Raw genomic sequence first — 20,217 nt, forward strand, 5'->3', positions numbered from 1 at the left:
ATCTTAACAGACAGAAAAGCTAAATTCAAGTTTTGCAACTGACGGAAAAGCAAAATTCAAAGCTAAATAAGCTTTACTTTATTTAAAAGGCAAACTTAATTAAATTTATTTTACACTTATTTTAAACCATGTACAAAACTCACTTCTCATGTTTCACTTTTCACAAACCTTACCACTTTCTGTACCCATTACTTTGTTCTTCCATCATAAAAAGCCACCTGTAAGTCAGGCTTACTTCCTTTTCCCTTCACAAAATGCAGTTCCATTCCTCATAGCTTCTTTACTGAAAACACACTTCGTACCTTCGTTAAGTAACCAAGAATTGCCTTTTTTTTTTTTTTTCCGATAAGTTGGTCCATTTTTAACAATGAGCCAAAAGAAGCTATTTTTGGCCTCCCAAAGTGCCCGTCCCTTTTTATTGAGGTTAACATATTTCAGAATTTTAAGTAAACAGATGCAGTAACTGGGTAAAGTTTCCCCAGGTCCATCCTCCAGGAACTGCTGTCATTATCAGCAATGCCATCCAGTCTTCAAGGGGGATATCAGCCTGAATCTGCTCTGTAATTATTGCAGAGCTCCAATTTGCTTTATCCGTGTCAACAGTTCCCCTCGCTCATGAATATTTACTAGATCAGTGCATCCACCTATGCAGTCTTTACCGATGAAGACCCGAGGTACCGTTCTGGCTTCTGTGAGCTGTTGCAAGTAATCTTGTATCTCATCGGTGTCACCGTTGGCACCAATGAGATACAATATTTGGATATCAACAAATTCCAGAAGCCCTTGTTTGAAGGGTAGTTCACTGAGGAGCTTCTGAGTCCTTCTGCAGTAGGGGCAGGTGGGCTTGATGAACACGACCACCTTCCCAGACTGGACCCTGCTATTCATGAATGCTTGAGACATGCTGCCTCTCCCGGGAGGACACCTTAACTGCCAAGAACTGACTTTTATATTAGCATTTTGTAGATTGGTGAGCATAAATACCAGTGATAATTTCTAAAACCTTTGCTTTCTTAGAGAGAACATTTTAGGATGACACCAAACAAAATGAGGGCAAAATGAGGACTGTAGCCCGGGAGGCAGCATCTCAGATAGCTCTGAGAGACTGCTTCAAAGCGGCAGTGTGGAAGGTCAATATATAAGGTTTTGGTGAATGGGAAGTTCAATACCATGAAGCACTTATTTTACAAAAGGTTTTTTGTTGGTCATGAGGATATGATGTCACCATAAAGAGTGACATCTCCTTCTCTAGATAGGAGGAAATGCAATGATTGAGACCATAAAATCTGTTCCTGTTTAAAAATAAAATAAAATTAAAAAAATAAATAAAAGAACATTTAAAAAAAAAAAGATGCACAATATAGAAAAAAAAAAAAATCTGGTCCTAAAAACATTAAAAAAAAAAAAAAATCCAACTGTCTAAAGACCCATCTCACCGGATGCCCTGGAACGTGGAGTGCCTCCCTCCACAGCTGTTGAAGGGCAACAGCTATAGGATCATGGGGTTCACTCTCCATAGGGCAGATGGCAAATGCCTTTGTTGTTCAGTCACTGGCAGTGCTCTTGGTCAATGCCACTTTGTAGTTGACAGGCGTTTGCTATGACCAGTGTGTTCTCTTAACAAAATCGTTAGCTTTGCCCTGCTTCATTCTGTACTCCAAGGCCAAACTTGCCTGTTACTCCAGGTATCTCTTGACTTCCTACTTTTACATTCCAGTCCTCTATGATGAAAAGGACATCTTTTTTTGGTATTAGTTCTATGAAATCTGTAGGTCTTCATAGAACTGTTCAACTTCAGCTTCTTTGAAATTAGTGGCTGGGGCATAGACTTGGATTACTGTGATATTGAATGGCTTGCTTTGGAAATGAACAGAGATCATTCTCTGTAGTTTTTGAGATTGCATCCAAGTACTGCATTTTGGACTCTTTTGTTGACTATGATAGCTACTCCATTACTTCTAAGGGATTCTTGCCCACAGTAGTAAATATAATGGTCATCTGAACTAAATTCACCCATTCTGGTCCATTTTAGGTCACTGATTCCTAGAAAGTTGATGTTCACTCTTTCCATCTCCTGTTTGACCACTTCCAATTTACCTTGATTCATGGACCTAACATTCCAGGTTCCCACACAATACATGCTTTACAGCTTCGGACATTACTTCCACCACTAGAGACATCCAAATTGGGCGCAGTTTTTGCTTTGGCTCAGCGTCTTCACACCTTTTGGAGCTATTTCTCTGCTTTCCTCCAGTAGCACACTGGGCATCTACCAAGCTGGGGAGTTCATCTTTCAGTGTCGTATCTTTTTGCCTTTTCATAGTGTTGATGCTAGCAAAGTAAGGCTCAAAATTCTCCAAGCTAGGCTTCAACAGTACACGAACCAAGAACTTCCAGACATTCAAACTGGATTTAGAAAAGGCAGAGGAACAAGAAATCAAATTTCTAACATCCAAAAATCAATAGAATGTCAGAAAAACATCTGCGTCACTGACTACACTACAGCCTTTTACTGTGTGGATCACAACAAATTTTGGAAAATTCTTAAAGAGATGGGAATACCAGACCACCTTACCTGCTTCCCGAGAAACCTGTATGCAGGTCAAGAAGCAACAGTTAGATCCAAACATGGAACAATGGACTGGTTCCAAATTGGGAATGGAGTACAAAGAAGTACGTCAAGGCTGTATATTGTCACTCTGCTTATTTAACTTAGCTTCAGAGTACATCATGCAAAATGCTAGGCTGGATGAAGCACCAGCTGGAATCAAGATTGCTGGGAGAAATATCAATAACCTCAGATATGCAGATGATAGCACCCTTAATGCAGAAAGTGAAGAGGAACTGAAGTGAAAGAGGAGAGTGGAAAAGCTGACTTAAAATTCAACATTCAAAAAACTAAGATCACAACATCTGGTCCCATCACTTCATGGCAAATAGATGGGGAAACAATGGAAACAGTGAGAGACTTTATTTTCTTAGGCTCCAAAATCACTGCAGAAGGTGACTGCAGCCATGAAATTAAAAGACACTTGCTCCTTGGAAGAAAAAGTATGACCAACCTAGACAGCATATTTAGAAGCAGAGACATTACTTTGCCCACAAAGCTATGGTTGTTCCAGTAGTCATTTTTTCTGGTAGTCATGTATAGATGTGAGAGTTGGGCCATAAAGAAGGCTGAGTGTTGAAGAATTGATGCTTTTGAATGATGGTGTTGGAGAAGACTCTTGAGAGTCCCTAGGACGGTAAGGAGATCAAACCAGTCAATCCTAAAGCAGATCAACGTGAAATATTCATTGGAAGGACTGAAGATAAAGCTTCAATATTTTGGCCACCTGATGCAAAGAAGTGACTCATTAGAAAAGACCCTGATGCTGGGAAAGATTGAAGGCAGGAGGAGAAGGGGGCAGAGGATGAGATGGTTGGATGGCATTACTGACTCAATGGACATGAGTTTGAGCAAGCTCCAGGAGATGGGAAGGACAGGGGAGCCTGGTGTGCTGCAGTCCATGGGGTCACAAAGAGTTGGACACAACTTGCGCAACTGAACAACAACTCAAGAAGAGGAAGCAGAAAAGAGAGAGAAGGACACTCTCCCCCTCCCCACTTCTCCTTTTATTATAAAACTGTAGCCCACTAATTACTCTGGGCAGCACCCTCTCCCCCTCTGCTTGTAAGACTCACAAGTGTCCTATCTTTTTTTGTTTGTTTGTTTCAATCAGCACAGGCTGCCATAGAAATATGATATAGATGTCTAGAGACACAGAAGAGATCTTGTTGCTAGCACAGGAGACAGGGTAGATGGTATGTGAGGAGGAAGAAATTTTACTGTCTGAGTGCTGCTCACAGGATCTGAAAATCGACATTCTTCTTAATTTGGGGATTTTTCTCCTATGTTCTAAGTCTAACCCTGTTAAAACTCAAGTCTGTAAATTTAGGTATTCTACCTGCTATTTATGTATTTTTAAAAAATAAATACTTATTTATTATTTATTTGGCTGCAATGACTCTTAGTTGTGGCAAGTGGGATTTAGTTTCCCGTCCAGGAATGGAACCTGGGCCCACTGCATTGGAAGCATGGAGTCTTAGTTACTGGGCCACCAGGGAAGTCCTCAAATATGTCTAAGCTGGTAAGTTTCGCATTGCAATGCCTGTTTTGTGACTAAGTTTTAAAATGAAACTATGAGATCTCTATTGGGATATATATATTGCCCAGGTTAATATATAGGTGAGCTCTATTCAACTGTCTTTTTAAAAAGTGCTTACAAATTAAACATTTCTAAATATAATAGAAACTAAGCTAAATGGATTTTGGATTCATATGACCCAAGAAACATTTAGTATTAAATTAACATCTGGCATTAAAGTTTGTTGTTTGCTTGTTATTTAATAGAGACATGTCATTCAGACACATCACTATTAAGCACAACGTTTTTATGGTACTCAGGTTTACTCAAAGTCAGTAAGTATATTTGTTGTAAAGTTTGTCAGCAAGAAAATTAACTCATGGCTTTCCCGGAGGCTCAGCAGTGAAGAATCCCCTTACCAATGCAGGAGACGTGGGTTCGATCCCTGATCTGGGAAGATCCCACATGCTGTGGAGCAACTAATCCCATGCGACCCAACTACCGAGCCTGTGCTCTAAAGCCTGGAAGCCACGACTACTGAAGCCCACGTGCCCTAGAGCCCGTGCTCTGCAAAAGAGAAGCCAGCGCAGTGAGAAGCCAGTGCACCTCAGCAAACAGTAGCCCCTACTTGCTGCAAATAGAGAAAGTTCGAGCAGCAACGCAGACCCAGCACAGCCAAAATTAAATAAATAAGTATTTTTGAAATATGTTTTTCAGTTGGGGTATACTTTGTACAATTTTTAGTGATCAAGACACTCACTATCCTGGACCAATTTTACAAGCCTATGTTATCAATTTACCAGACTCATTTTACAAGCAAATTAATCTTAACTTGCTTATGTTTGGGACAAATGAGGGTGATTTAAGAAGAAAGGAATTATGTTTTAATAGATATTAAATTTTAGTTTGGCTGAGATCAGTATCTACTGTCTAAAACTCACTTTTTAAATAGCGCTTTTGTCATATTATTCTAAAGTTTAATTGAGTTGTTAGGAAGATAGTCTAGGCTTGGGTCTGAAGTTCAGCGGTGTAAGCTATCTTTGGATGCAGATCAGATGCCCATAATCTATAACCAGGGGATTATATGTTCTAGGGGGAAAAAAATCACATCATTTAAAGGATTATGTCCAGCCTGGATAAATGCCTCTTATGAGGTATTCTCAACATCCTGCACAAGGATACTGAAGGAAATCAGCTTCCAGGATTTACCCTCCTCCCCTGACCCTTTACTTCCAATTTGCAGCCAGACCACTTCCTGAAAGCTCCCTGTCAATGCCACTGGACACACACTCTGTACTATTCCTTTGGGACAGTTTCTCAGCCATTCACACCTGACTGAGAGACTACTCGGAAGGGATAACATCTAAAGCTGTAAGCACAAGTCCTGATTAAACTTCACAGTGAAGTGCGACACAGGAACACAACTTCTGGATAGCTAACTACTGCTCGAGGGATGGGAATGGCAAGGACTGTCTCGGCCGGGGTTCCAGCCAAGGCCACTAGCCCAGAGTCAAGGGCACCCAAGGGTGAGGAGACTGCCCACTATATTCAGGAGCTCCTTCTCTGTACCCCGAGTTGCCCAAGGGCCAAATCTCAGCCCAGACAGCACCTGCAGCGTGTAAGTTATGGACCAATTGCCCCATGGCTCCGCCTCTGTGAGAAGCGCCTTTCTCCATGTCCGTCTTTCTCTGCCTTTCTCCTTGTCCATCTCCTTGTCCATAGTCAGCAGAAGATAAATTGATACATTTTTCTGAGAACCCTGAACTTTCCAGGATGGAGTTTACCCAGTTAATGAGGTCTTTTGATCTCATCCAGAGGGAAATTTGCAGACTCTCCCACAGGCAGGTAGGGTCCGTGCTGACCCAGTGGCAGCCCAAGCCCAACGGGCCACGCGCGGGGTGGGGGGCACTGCCACTGTCCCTGAGGCAGGTCCGCGGCTACATGACTGTTTAACAGAGGTTGTGAAAACACTTACAGTAAAACCTGTCCATTATGAAAAAGTGCAGGTAGTACAACAGGGGTGAGATGAAAATCGGAAAGCATTTCAAGAGACATTGGTAGAAGCTTTAAAAAAATATAGCAGGGGCTTTTCTGGTGGCTCACTGGGAAAGAATCCATGTGCCAATGCAGGGCACATGAGCTCTATCCCTGATCCAGGGAGATCCCATGTTTGATGGAGCAATTAAGCCCAGAAGCTGAAACTACTGAAGCCCATGCCCTTGAGCCTGCGCTCTGAAACAAGAGAAGCCACTGCAGTGAGAAGCCCATGCTGAGAAAGCTCACACAGCAACAAAGACAGAGCATAGACAAAATATATATATAGGAGTGTGGGTCCCTTCTCCCTCGAAGGACAGGCCCTTTTGGCTATGCATTTCATAGCCCACCCTGCCACAGACATCAGGAGCGAGATTCAAAGAGCAACTGCTAGCCCTCAGACCCCTCTGAGCGATTTGCTCCAAGTGGCTTATTCAGTTTTTGATAATAGGGACATGGTTGAAAAGGCTGAACACTCCCAAAGAAATACACAAAGGGCTGAAATGATGGTTGTAGCTTTGTCCACTTAGAGACCACCAGAGGGGAGGTCAGTCTTTGCAGACCAAGCTGGCCATGATGGACCACAAAGCCCACAGGTACCCAGACCAACCCAGGGTGCCCTGTGTGGACAGAAGGGCACTGGAGGAGAGACTGTGGCAGACTCGCCCTTTTATAGACAGCTAGGGAACTGGAGGAGGGAATGCCCCAGACACCTGAGATCCATGGGGCCCCTCGGCCTTGGATGGTTTCCCAACACTGAGGGGCCCTGAAGTCACAAGTGGCTCTGCCTACAGCACCGTGTATATGACTAGTGCTGAAGCTCGAGGGGTCACTGAAGCTTGGGGGGTCACTGAAGCAGGGGCCGAGATGGAATTCCTCGGACACCAGTGCAGTCCTTTCCATCTTAACCCGAAGGGCTGGAAATTTTAACAACCATAAAAAACACATAATCAGAACATCAGTAACAACACAGGCCCACTTTCCAGGAACCCCCTTCGTGCTCCAACAATGGTCAGTGGTTTCTATATCGATTTTTGTGCCTGTCACCTCTCTTTTAACTCAAGGGACTTACTAGTTAAATTAGGCTCCACTCTGATTCTTGAGGGACAAGGAAGCCACCCTTACGACCAAATGATACTAACAAAACTAAAAAACAGATTAACTCTATAACTGAGATAAAAGACTTAATAGACGCTGCAGTACGAAACACTGAGGTTCTGGGTCTAGCTACAAATAAACAGACTGAGGCCTTACGTAATGCTCTTCCAGATTTGGAACCTGTTTTGAGCAATGTAGCCCAGCTGGTAAAGAATCCGCCTGCAGTGCTGTTACTGAAAGGTATGTGTTGGGGGTCTGGGCATGTTTTGTACCCCTCCCTCATCAGACAGACTCCTCAGGTTCTCTAGTGGGGCCTCGCCCCAGGAATGTGCACAGAGCCTCAGATGATTCTGATCTGGATCCTGCATTGAGCACCAGGGCTTTTAGCCTCTACTTCTGAGACTGAGATCAGGCCCTGGGGGAGAGAAGGGCGCTCTGCTCCGAGCAGAGCTGACCAGGGCCTGCTGTGTGACCTGAAGGGCATCATGGGATGAGCAGAGGTGCCCCCTGCTGCTGTGTGCATGATGCCTCATCAGGAGGGGAGTGTGATCTGAGGGACAGTGTGGGAAAGTCCCATGTTGGACTCTGTGCAGGAGTTGACCATCCTGAGTCCCTCCTGAGACAGTGGCCACAGGGGACTGTGTGTTCCTCATGATGAGGGCTTCCCTGTGTGTGTGGTTGGGGCTCAGGAAGGGGGTGTGTTGATCCTAAGCATTAAACAGCATGTTTTCCACTTTCATGATAGAACTGTGAAGACTCATGGACGAAGAAGACCAGAAGAGGAAAAAGCAGAAGTCAGGCATGGTTCTTTCTCAGGTAGGGTCATATTCTCAGTGGATTCTCACACTGCCTTCCTGAAATGCCCTTCTCAAGACTGTGAAGACTCATGGACGAAGAAGACCAGAAGAGGAAAAAGCAGAAGTCAGGCATGGTTCTTTCTCAGGTAGGGTCATATTCTCAGTGGATTCTCACACTGCCTTCCTGAAATGCCCTTCTCAAGACTGGCTCATCGTATCTGACTCTGAAGTGTCCTGTCTGACTACTGTACATGCACACTCACCTGGGGCCTTCCCTCAGGGCTTGTCATCTCCACTTAGATCCCATCTCCCCATGACCTGGTGACCTGGACCTTGTGAGAAGGCTCCCCTGGGCACCGTCCTGGGCACGGCTTCTCACCCACGGGTAGCAGATGGGGTCTCGGTGCTGTTGGGCAATAGGGATTGTTTAGGGCCCATCTGCATGCACTGTCTGCTCTCAGTCAACCAGGGTAAAGAAGCTGTATGTGGACCTCAGGTATTAACATGTACAGTACACGGTAAAATCTGCAAAAGAGGCCAATGAGTGGGAATCAGTTCTGACTTTTTATAGTACATTTAAAACTAAATGAGCATCTCCTTGAAAACTTAAGTGTTTGGGAATGGAATGGAATGTTCAGAAAGAGATCTCAGGACTAGATGGTGTTTCATATCACTGTCTGTTTTATCTTTTTGCTTCTCTTTCAGTTTCTTTTTTCCCCTTTTTTAAATTCTTTTCATTTTTTCCCATCTTTCCATTGTCTATTTAAATCATGAAATCAAGTTTACTAATATTTTTTGTCTTTTCTTCTTGGTTGCAAGTTGCGTCTTGCAGGATCTTAGTTCCTGAGGAGGAATTGAACCTAAAATCCCTTCAGCAGAAATGCAGGGTCTTAAGCACTGGACCACCAGGAAAGTCCCAACTTTACTCATTTTGATTCATTATTTATTTTGGAAACAATATTTAATGTAGGAAATTAGAGACTAAGAATTGGCTCCAAATAGCTTTCCATTGAATTATCAGAATATTATTTCTACTGAAATGATCCTTACCTCTTTTTCTTCTTCTCCTTTTGTGTGAAAATAAAAACTCTGCTCAGGGCCTATTGGTGAAATGTATTTTCATATCAGGGACAGTTGACCTTCAAGGATGTGGCCATCAAATTCACTCCTGAGGCATGGGAATGCCTGAACCCGGTTCAGAGGGCCTTGTACAGGGATGTGATGATAGAGACCCTCAGAAACATGCTCTCTGTGGTTAAGGATAACTTGCCTCTGAAGTTTGGGGTCTGCCCTGGGGGTGGGTCTCTACATTTTCTCTGTATGCCTCTTGGTAGCCCGTTTTAGTGACTCAGCTCAAAGCCCTGTTGACTCAGACAAGAAAAGCCTCATGACTGGCATTAGGAATTTAAACTTGTCCTTTCTTCAGGTGATCTGTCCACTACATGATACACAAGGAGTTTTTCCAGAGCTTAATTATTTATAAAGTTGATTTCAACCTTTTGCAATATCCAATTTCCTATTTTCTACCCCTATGGTCTTGGTTTAGTAGTTCTTTAAAAGTAATAGATATTTTCATATTGTACTATTCCTTATGCATTCAGAAGGAGGTAGAGAGTGAACAAATTTGTGAAGTATTGTTCTTTCCATCTTTAATGCTTTAATCAATATTCACACCTTGGAATTCATCAGAGAATTCATACTGGAAAGAAAAGTTACAAATGTAAGAATGTGGAAAAGTCTTTAGTTGGTGTTGGGGCCTTATAATTCATCAACATGTACATAATGGAGAGAAACCATAGAAATGTAATGAGGGTGGTAAACCTATAGTGCACATTTAGTCTTAACTGGCCATCAAACAGTTAAGACATATAGGAGAGAAACTTTTTAAATGTATGTGGCAAAGCCTTTAGTTACAGATCTTATTTTACAGTTCATCAGAGAATTCATACTGGAGAGGAACCATATAAATGTGATGTTTGTGGCCAGCGCTTTACTCAAAATGCGAGCCTTGGAATTCTTCAGAGAATTCATACTAGAGGGAAAACTTACAAATGTAATGAGTGTGATCAAGATTTCAATGCACGTTCAGCTCTAACCAACCATCAAGCAGTTCATACAGGAAAGAAATCGTATAAATGTAATTTATGTGGCAAAGCCTTCTGTTACAGGTTTTATATTACGGTTCATTGGAGAATTCATACTGGAGAGAAACCATATAAATGTGATGTGTGTGGCCGGTGCTTGACTCAAAATGCACACCTTGGAATTCATCTGGGAGTTCATCCTGGAGTGAAACCATATAAATGTGATATATGTGGCAAAGCCTTTAGTCAAAATGCACACCTTACGGTTCATCAGAGAATTCATGCTGGAATTCAGTTCAGTTCAGTTGCTCAGTCGTGTCTGACTCTTTGTGACCCCATGAACCACAGCACGCCAGGCTTCCCTGTTCATCACCAACTCCCAGAGTCCACCCAAACCCATGTCCATTGAGTCGGTGATGCCATCCAACCATCTCATCCTCTGTCGTCCCCTTCTCCTCCTGCCCTGAATGTTTCCCAACATCAGGGTCTTTTCAAATGAGTTAGGTCTTCACATCAGGTGGCCAAAGTATTGGAATTTCAGCTTCAACATCAGTCCCTCCAATGAACACCCAGAACTTATCAGCTTTAAGATGTACTGGTTGGATCTCCTTGCAGTCCAAGGGACTCTCAAGAGTCTTCTCCAACACCACAGTTCAAAAGCATCAATTCTTCAGTGCTCAGCTTTCTTTATAGTCGAGCTCTCACATCCATACATGACCACTGGAAAAACCGTAGCATTGACTAGATGGACCTTTGTTGGCAAAGTAATGTCTCTGCTTTTTAATATTCTGTCTAGGTTGGTCATGGCTTTCCTTCCAAAGAGTAAGCGTCTTTTAATTTCATGGCTGTAATCAGCATCTGCAGTGATTTTGGAGCCGAGAAAAATAAAGTCAGCCACTGTTTCCACTGGTTCCCCATCTATTTGCCATGAAGTAATGGAACCAGATGCCATGATCTTAGTTTTCTGAATGTCGAGCTTTAAGCCAACTTTTTCCCTCTCCTCTTTCACTTTCATCAAGAGGCTCTTTAGTTCTTCTTCACTGTCTGCCATAAGGGTGGTGTCATCTGCATATCTGAGGTTATTGATATTTCTCCCAGCAATCTTGATTCCAGCTTGTGCTTCTTCCAGCCCAGCGTTTCTCATGATGTACTCTGCATAGAAGTTAAATAAGCAGGGTGACAATATACAGCCTTGATATACTCCTTTTCCTAATTGGAACCAGTTTGTTGTTCCATGTCTAGTTCTAACTGTTGCTTCCTGACCTGCATACAGGTTTCTCAAGAGGCAGGTCAGGTGGTCTGGTATTCCCATCTGTTTCAGAATTTTCCACAGTTTATTGTGATCCACACAGTCAAAGGCTTTGGCATAGTCAATAAAGCAGAAATAGATGTTTTTTCTGGAACTCTCTTGCTTTTTTGATGATCCAGTGGAGGTTGGCAATCTGATCTCTCATTTCTCTGCCTTTTTCTAAATCCATCTCGAACACCTGGAAGTTCATGGTTCACATATTTCTGAAGGGTGGCTTGCAGAATTTTAAGCATTACTTTACTAGTGTGTGAGATGAGTGCAATTCTGTGGTAGTTTGAGCATTCTTTGGGATTGGAATGAAAACTGACCTTTTCGAGTCCTGTGGCCATTGCTGAGTATTCCAAATTTGCTGGCATATTGAGTGCAGCACTTTCACAGTGTCATCTTTCAGGATTTGAAATAGCTCAACTGGAATTCCATCACTTCCACTAGCTTTGTTCATAGTGATGCTTCCTAAGGCCCACTTGACTTCACATTCCAGAATGTCTGGCTCTAGGTGTGTGATCACACCATCGTGATTATCTGGGTCATGAAGATGTTTTTTGTACACTTCTTCTGTGTATTCTTGCCACCTCTCCTTTAATATCTTCTGCTTCTGTTCGGTCCCTACCATTTCTGTCCTTTATTGAGCCCATCTTTGCATGAAATGTTCCCTTGGTATCTCTAATTTTCTTGAAGAGATCACTAGTCCTTCCCATTCTATTCTTTTCCTCTATTTCTTTGCATTGATCGCTAACGAAGGCTTTCTTATCTCTCCTTGCTCTTCTTTGGAACTCTGCATTCAAATGCATATATGTTTCCTTTTTCCTTTGCTTTTTGCTTCCCTTCTTTTCAAGGCTATTTGTAAGGCCTCCTCAGACAGCCATTTTGCTTTTTTGCATTTCTTTTTCCTGGGAATAGTCTTGATTCCTGTCTCCTGTACATGTCATAAACCTCCATCCATAGTTCATCAGGCACTCTGCCTATCTACTGGAGAGAAACCATATAAATGTGATATATGTGGCAAACCTTTAGTCAAAGTGCAAATGTTGTAGTTCATTGGAGAATTAATACTGGAGAGAAACCATATAAATGTGATATTTGTGGCCAGTGCTTTACTCAAAATGGAAACCTTGGAAGTATTCAGAGAATTCATACTGGAGAGAAACCTTACAAATGTAATGTGTGTGACAAAGCCTTTAGTCGGATTTCTAGCTTGTAGTTCATGAGGGAACTCATACTAGAGAGAAATAATACAAATGTAATTAGTGTGGCAGAGCTTTCATTGCACATTCATCTGTAACTGACCATTAGGGAAAATGATATAAATGTAATTTATATGTCAAAGCCTTCAGTCACAGGAATCGTTTTGCAGATAATCAGTGAACCCATACTGGAGTGAAACCTTACAGATGTAATAAATGCAGTAAAGTATATCATCCTTTTGACCTTCAGGAAAGTCAAACTGTAGGAAAACTGCACAAATACAGTGGGTGTGGCAAAGCTTTGGATTCTGAGTTCAGAACTAACTAACCGTCATGTAATGAATTCTGAGATCTTACCCATGTAGTGATTGTGGCAAATGTTTTAGAAGGCATTCAAATGTACATGAGAGAAAGGATGTAAATGTAATATATGTGACCAGTGCTTCAATACAAGTCTCATTAGTCACATCATCAGGGAATTCATAATCCAGAGAAAGGAAATGTAATAAGTGGGGCAAATGCATCAGGTAGCATTCAGGCCTAGAAAGACATCAGGTGATCCATACGCAAGAGACCCTACAAATGTACTCATTGTGGTGAGGCTTTTGTCAGGTGTTTCCATTTAGCCTTCATGAGAAAACTCATACCCTGATACTAGAAGCTATGTTGATGTAATGAGTGTGTCTTGACAACAGTCTTATAGAGAGCTTATAGACGACAGTCTCAATTGAACTGTGGTGTTGGAGAAGACTCTTGAGAGTCCCTTGGACTGCAAGGAGAGCCAACCAGTCCATTCTGATGGAGATCAGCCCTGGGATTTCTTTGGAAGGAATGATGCTAAAGCTGAAACTCCAGTACTTTGGCCACCTCATGCGAAGAGTTGACTCACTGGAAAAGACTCTGATGCTGGGAGGGATTGGGGGCAGGAGGGGAAGGGGACGACAGAGGATGAGATGGCTGGATGGCATCACCAACTTGATGGACGTGAGTCTGGGTGAACTCCGGGAGTTGGTGATGGACAGGGAGGCCTGGTGTGCTGCGATTCATGGGGTGGCAAACAGTCGGACACAACTGAGTGACTGAACTGAACTGAAAGAAGTCATTCGAGAAGGCTATGGCACCCCACTCCAGTACTCTTGCCTGGCAAATCCCATGGACGGAAGAGCCTGGTAGGCTGCAGTCTATGGGATTCCGATGATTCGGACACGACTGAGCGACTTCCCTTTCACTTTTCAATTTGCTGCATTGGAGAAGGAAATGGCAACCCACTCCAGTGTTCTTGCCTGGAGAATCCAAGGATGGGGGAGCCTAGTGGGCTGCTGTCTATGGGGTCACACAGAGTTGGACACGACTGACGTGACTTAGCCACTTAGCCAAAGAAGTCATTCTGAAGGACAAGGTTACAAGTGATAATGAATGTGTAAAACCTTCACTGGGGGCTCATATTTCACCAATCATCAGATGATCCATACTAGGGAAATCCTTATAAGTGTATGTAATGTGGCAAGGCTTTTAGGTGCTGCCTTAAACTCAGGATTTATCAAATGCTTATACTTAAAAATGCAATGACTATGGCAGCTTTTACAATTACTACTCACTCTTTAGGTATGTAGGAATATATATCCTGGAGACAAGCCACACAAATGTGTTTGTAGGAAGGAATTTTCTGAAAGAGCAAAGTTTGGGGATGATACTACAGCAATGCTTTACAGATGCGATCGGAGTGAAATAAGTTCTACCTTGAGTTGAAGTATTATGCAATAAGAGTCCATATTGAATAGAAGTTATGAACTGTGTAGGCAAGGGCTTTCTCAAGACATCAGAGTGTATTAGACTTAAAAATATATGTCTTTCAAAGAAACCACACAAAAGTTGTGCATGCTATTTCCTCTATCTAACTTCTTCAGGAAGAAGACAAGGGTGCCCACTCTCACCACCACTATTCAACACAGTTTTGGAAGTCCTAGCAGTCAGAGAATAAAAAGAAATAAAAGGAATCCAGGTTGGAAAAGAAGTAAAATTCTTACTGTTTGCAGATGACACGATCCACTACATAGAAAACTCTAAAGATACCACCAGAAAATTACTAGAGCTAATCAATGAATATAGTAAAGTTGCAGGATATAAAGTTAATACTCAGAAATCTCTTGCATTCCTATATACTAACAATGAAAAAAGAGAAACCAAGGCAACAATCCCATTCACCATTGCAATGAAAAGAATAAAGTACTTATGAATAAATTCACCTAAAGAAACAAAAAGACTTACGTGTACAGAACTATAAAACACTAGTGAAAGAAAGATGACACAAATAGATGGAGCAATATACCATGTTCGTGGATTGGAAGAATCGATATAGTGAAAATGAATATTCTACCCAAAGCATTCTATAGATGGGGAGGTGCTCATGTATGAACTTTGAGTTGTAAAATGAGTAAGTTCTGGGGACCTATGTGCAGCATTCTAACTGCAGTAAATTCTTCTGTGTTACTACATACTTTAAATTTGCCAGTAGAGTAAATCTGAAGTGTTCTCACCATACAAACATGGAAACTGGGAGTTCATGGATGTGTTGATGACTGGATTGTGATAATATTTCACAGTGTATACATCTGTCAAATGGCACATCATGCCTGATAAGTATACACATATCCATTTCATTAGTTCTATCTCAGTAAGGCTGGAAAAGAAGAAAGTAGGAGGTGGGCTGGGTTTGCCACCTTTAATGGTGTTCAACCCATGTTTCCCATGAGATCCGTGAAGCATTTTGCAAAACCATGTATGGTGCCCCCTGCCCTATCAGACGTCCTCAGATACCTGTGTGGGTCCTAGTCCCAGGTATGTTCACAGTGCAGCAAATCTGATCTGGATCCTACATTGAGAACCAAGGCTCTTAGGCTCCACTTCTGAGACTGAGAACAGCCCCAGGGATGAGGAGGCCACTCTGCTCTGAGTGGGGATGGACCAGGGCCTGCTGTGTGACCTGAAGGGGATCGTGGGGTCAGCGGAGGTGCCCCCTGCTGCTGGATACATGAGGCCTCACCAGGAGGGGGGTGTGATCCGAGGGAAAGTGTGGGAAAGCTCCTGTGTTGGTCTCTGTGCTGGAACTGACTGTCCTGAGTCCCTCCTGAGATAGTGGGCACAGAGGACTGTCTGTTCCCCATGGAGGGCTTCCCTTCGTGAGTAGCTGGGGCTCAGGAAGGGGGAATGTTGATTGTAGGTATTAAACAGCATGTTTTCAACTTTCAGTATCCATCTCTGCAGGATTCCTGAGAAAAATATGGAAGAGGGGAGAAAAAGTGTCAGGAATGGCTCTTTCTCAGATGTCATATTCTGAGTTGATTCTCAGTCTGTCCTTCCTGAAATGCCCATCTCTGGACTCACTAATCGTGTCTGACTCTGGAGTACCCTGTCTGTCTCCTGTACATGCATATTCACCAGGGGCCCTCTCTGAGGGCCTGTCATCTCCACTTAGATCCCGTCTCCCCATGACCTAGTGACCTGGACCTTGTGAGGAGGCTCCCTTGGGCACCGTCCTGGGCAGGGCTTCTCACCCACGGGTTGGAGACGTGGTCTCAGTGCTGTTGGGCAGCAAGTTTGCTTAGGGCCCATCTGGATGTGCTGTCTGCTCTCTGTCAACCAGAATAAAGAAGCTGCATGTGGACATTAGGTATTAACACTCACAGTACGTGGTAAAATATGGAAAAGGGCCAATAAGGGGAAATCAGCCCTGACTATTTATAGTACATTTAAGGACCTCCTTGAAAATCTTGGTGTTTGAGAATGGAATGGAAAGTTCAGAAAGAGACCTCAGGGCTAGGGGGCTTTTCATTCCATCATCTATTTTTCACTATGAAATCCAAGTTTACTGATATTTTTTTGTCTTCTTTGTCACATGGTGCAGCTTGCAGAATCTTAGTTCCCTGAGTATGGATTGAACCGGAAACTCCTGAAATGGAAGTGTGAGGTCTTAATCATGGGACTGCCAGGGAAGTCCCCAACTTTACTAACCTTGGTTCATTGTTTTATTATGGAATTAACAAATAGACTTTGGTTTTTGTTAATAACTACAGAACTAAAGTTAACTGCAGATAAAATCATTTTTTTAAGAAAAATTATTTATTTAGGTGTTCTGGGTCTTTGTTGCTGCTTGGTCTTTTCTCTAGTTGCCAGCAGTAGGGGCTGTTGTCTAGTCGTGGTGCGTGGGATTCTTGTGTCTTGTTGCAGAGCATGGGCTGTATGATGCTTGGGCTTCAGTAGTTTCAGCACGTGGGCCTAGTAGTTTGGGCTCTTGGGCGTTACAGCACAGGCTCAGTAGTTGTGTCACTTGGTCTTAGTTGCCCCGAGGCATGTGGCGTTATCCTGGAGCAGAACTCATGTCTTCCGCATTTGCAGGTGGATTCTTTAGCATTGCACCAGGAGACATGCCCTCATATTATTTTTGAATATAGGTATTTTATAGAGATAGGACTCAAAGTATTCTATATATGTTTTTTATATGTCTACTACTTTTTCTTTTTTTTTTTTTAAACTAATATAGTATTAGAGTTGAGATGTCCCTATTGGTATAGTGGATAAGAATGTGTCTGCGAATGCAGGGGATATGGGTTTGATCTCCCTGGTCCGAGAAGATTCCGCATGCCTGGGAGGAACTAAGCCCAGCCACCACAACTACTGAGCCCATGCTCGAGAGCCTGTGAGCCAAAACTGCAGACCCCATGTATTGCAACTACAGAAGCCTTGTGCCTGCCGTTCACCTACAACCTGTTCTCTGTAACAAAAGACGCCATTGCAGTGAGAAGCCCACTCACCACAACTACAGAGTATCTCCTGCTCAGTGCAACTAGAGAAAGCCACACAAAGTAAGAAAGACCAGCACAACCTAAATAAATAAACAAGCTTTAAAAAGAAGTACTATTGGCAAACTTAAGTACAGTTGATTCATTTTCATGGCCCCAGAGATGCTGAAATACATATGACTAAAAGTGATAATGAGAAAATGATTTAAAAATGTGTCAAGAGGCAACTCTTCGTTTCAGTCAATTGTGTATTTACATGTGCACGCATGTGTGCATGGATATGCAACTCCATGGTTTTATTACAAAACATCATCTCATAAATAAGCTTTGTACTTTTGCTGCTGCTGCTGCTAAGCCGCTTCAGTCATGTCTGACTCTGTGCGACCCCATAGACGGCAGCCCACCAGGCTCCCCCGTCCCTGGGATTCTCCAGGCAAGAACACTGGAGTAGGTTTCCATTTCCTTCTCCAATGCATGAAAGTGAAAAGTGAAAGTGAAGTCGCTCAGTCGTGTCTGACTCCTAGCGACCCCATGGACTGCAGCCTACCAGGCTCCTACGTCCATGGGATTTTCCAGGCAAGAGTACTGGAGTGGGGTGCCATTGCCTTCTCCTTTAACAGTTGAAATTATATCCTAAATATATTATGTAGCCTTAAATTTTTTTCTACCCCAGCACAGGAATGATTTAAATAGTAATAAGATTACTGATATTGTGTGGAGGGGAGGGGTTGAGGAGTGACCCTATACAATGACCTTTTATGGCCTTCCATTGCTCTTCAAATTCCTTGATGTTATTTGAGGTTTCTCAGGGAACTCTTATTGATGGACTTTTATGCTCTGTTACTTAACTGTTTGATTCCTTAGGTTCAAAGGAATTTGACTTGACTTACTCCCTCCTCTTTTATATAAAAGGGGACTGAGTTCTAACTCGGATAAGATGGTTTTGGGGGTACAGTCCACCATATTTTCGGTTTGCTGACTTTCTGAATAAAGTCGTTATTCCTGCCCCAGCAACTTGTCTCTCAATTATTGGCCTGTTGTGTGGAGAGCAGTAGAAGCTTAGAATGTGAACTAAAGGAACAATGCGGTTTTCATCAAGTTTTAAAGATGTATTGCTCTTTTTGGCCACATGATGCGAAGACAGACTCAATGGACAAGACCTTGATGCTGGGGAAGATTGTGGGCAGGAGAAGAGGGCGACAGAGGATGAGATGGTTGGATGGCATTACCCACTCAATGAACACAAGTTTGAGAAAACCCTGGGAGATAGTGAAGGACAGGGAAGCCTGGTGTGCTGCAGTTCATGGAGTTGCAGAGTCAGATTCGACTTAGCAACTGATCAATGAAAACTGCTCTTTTTATTTTTTTTTTAAATTTTATTTTATTTTTAAACTTTACATAATTGTATTAGTTTTGCCAAATATCAAAATGAATCTGCCACAGGTATACATGTGTTCCCCATCCTGAACCCTCCTCCCTCCTCCCTCCCCATACAATCCCTCTGGGTCGTCCCAGTGCACTAGCCCCAAGCATCCAGTATCGTGCATCAAACAAAACTGCTCTTTTTAAAGTAATGGTTGGTAAACTTTGTCAATTTCAAAATTTAAAAAAGGTACTGACGGAAGTTCCCATCACATACCTTAGTCCTCCAGTCTCAGACTGTAGGTTTTGACCTTGTGTCTCTGGAACTGAGCCATGTGGAGTTTGGCCTTCCAGCTGAATGAAGAACAAAGAGGAAAAGTTGTTATACAGGATTGCATTGTAAAATGGCACGTTTTCCCCAGGGATAGTTTTGTATTTCTTATTTTAGTTTGCAATACAGAGAGAAATCCAGAAAAAATTTCTTGTTTTCTTAAGATGGTTCAAGTATTCTAATGGCAGGAAATGTTCTGCATCCAATTATCGCCCTACAGGAACTCTTTGGAGACCCAGGTTCCCAACCCCTGAATTGCCAGGAGTAGGACAGGCAAGAACCTGCTCACAAAAACATTTATTTATTTATTTATTGCACTTGAAAATATGTGGGTTATTTTCAAATACTTTTTGGTATTGATTTCTCACATAGTTTCACAGTAATAAGAGAATAGGCTCTGAATGATTTCAATACTCTTTATTTAGGCCATGAAACTTTTGCACCTTGTTTTACGTCATGTGCCAGTGTCTCCTGGTTAATAGTCTATGGGAACTTGAATAAAATTTGTATCCTGCTCTTGTGTGAAAATTGTATAAGTCTTAATTATGTTGAATTGGTTCACAATTCTTTTCAGGTCTAGTATATCCTACTTTCCTGTCCATTCTATTAATTTTTGAGAGTTTAATATTGAAATTCCAACTAAAAATCTTAATTTGTCTACTCTTTAAAAAATTGTAATATATAGTGGAACTGTCTGTAACTATTTTCAAAGCCTCATGTAAATGTGTTGTCATACTTTCGTAATTTCAAACAATTTTAAAAAGGAAAATAAAATCTTTATTGAAACTTTTCTACTTGTTAGGAGGACATATCCTAGTTTCCAACATACTGGTCTACAAAGTTATAAGCTTTTGTCTTAAAAGTGTAACGGGGTGACACAGCAACCTGGGAAGGCTGGCCACCTCTGCCGGAATGGTGGCGGGGAGCCGCACCGCAGCAGTGCCTCTGGTCCGCGGAACCCACCAGCTTCCTCCTCTCCACTGTGCCCAGTGCATGTTGTCCTCTCATCCCGAGGGGGAGCTCAAAGCGGCCCAAATCCTCACAATTTCCAGGAGGCTGTGGGGGAATGTATAAAATTCAAATTAAATCGGA

General features: G+C 42.4%; 2 pseudogenes; one reads left to right on the forward strand and one right to left on the reverse strand.

Moving 5' to 3' along the window:
- Positions 1-534: 534 nt before the first annotated feature.
- LOC109572287 (glutaredoxin-1 pseudogene) lies at positions 535-903 on the reverse strand (annotated as a pseudogene).
- An 8,827-nt stretch (positions 904-9,730) lies between these two features.
- LOC139177323 (zinc finger protein 83-like) lies at positions 9,731-19,831 on the forward strand (annotated as a pseudogene).
- The last annotated feature ends 386 nt before the right edge of the window (positions 19,832-20,217 follow it).

The sequence above is a fragment of the Bos indicus genome, chromosome 18 (assembly GCF_029378745.1).
Source record: "Bos indicus isolate NIAB-ARS_2022 breed Sahiwal x Tharparkar chromosome 18, NIAB-ARS_B.indTharparkar_mat_pri_1.0, whole genome shotgun sequence".
In the NCBI taxonomy this organism is placed as follows: Eukaryota; Metazoa; Chordata; class Mammalia; order Artiodactyla; family Bovidae; genus Bos; species Bos indicus.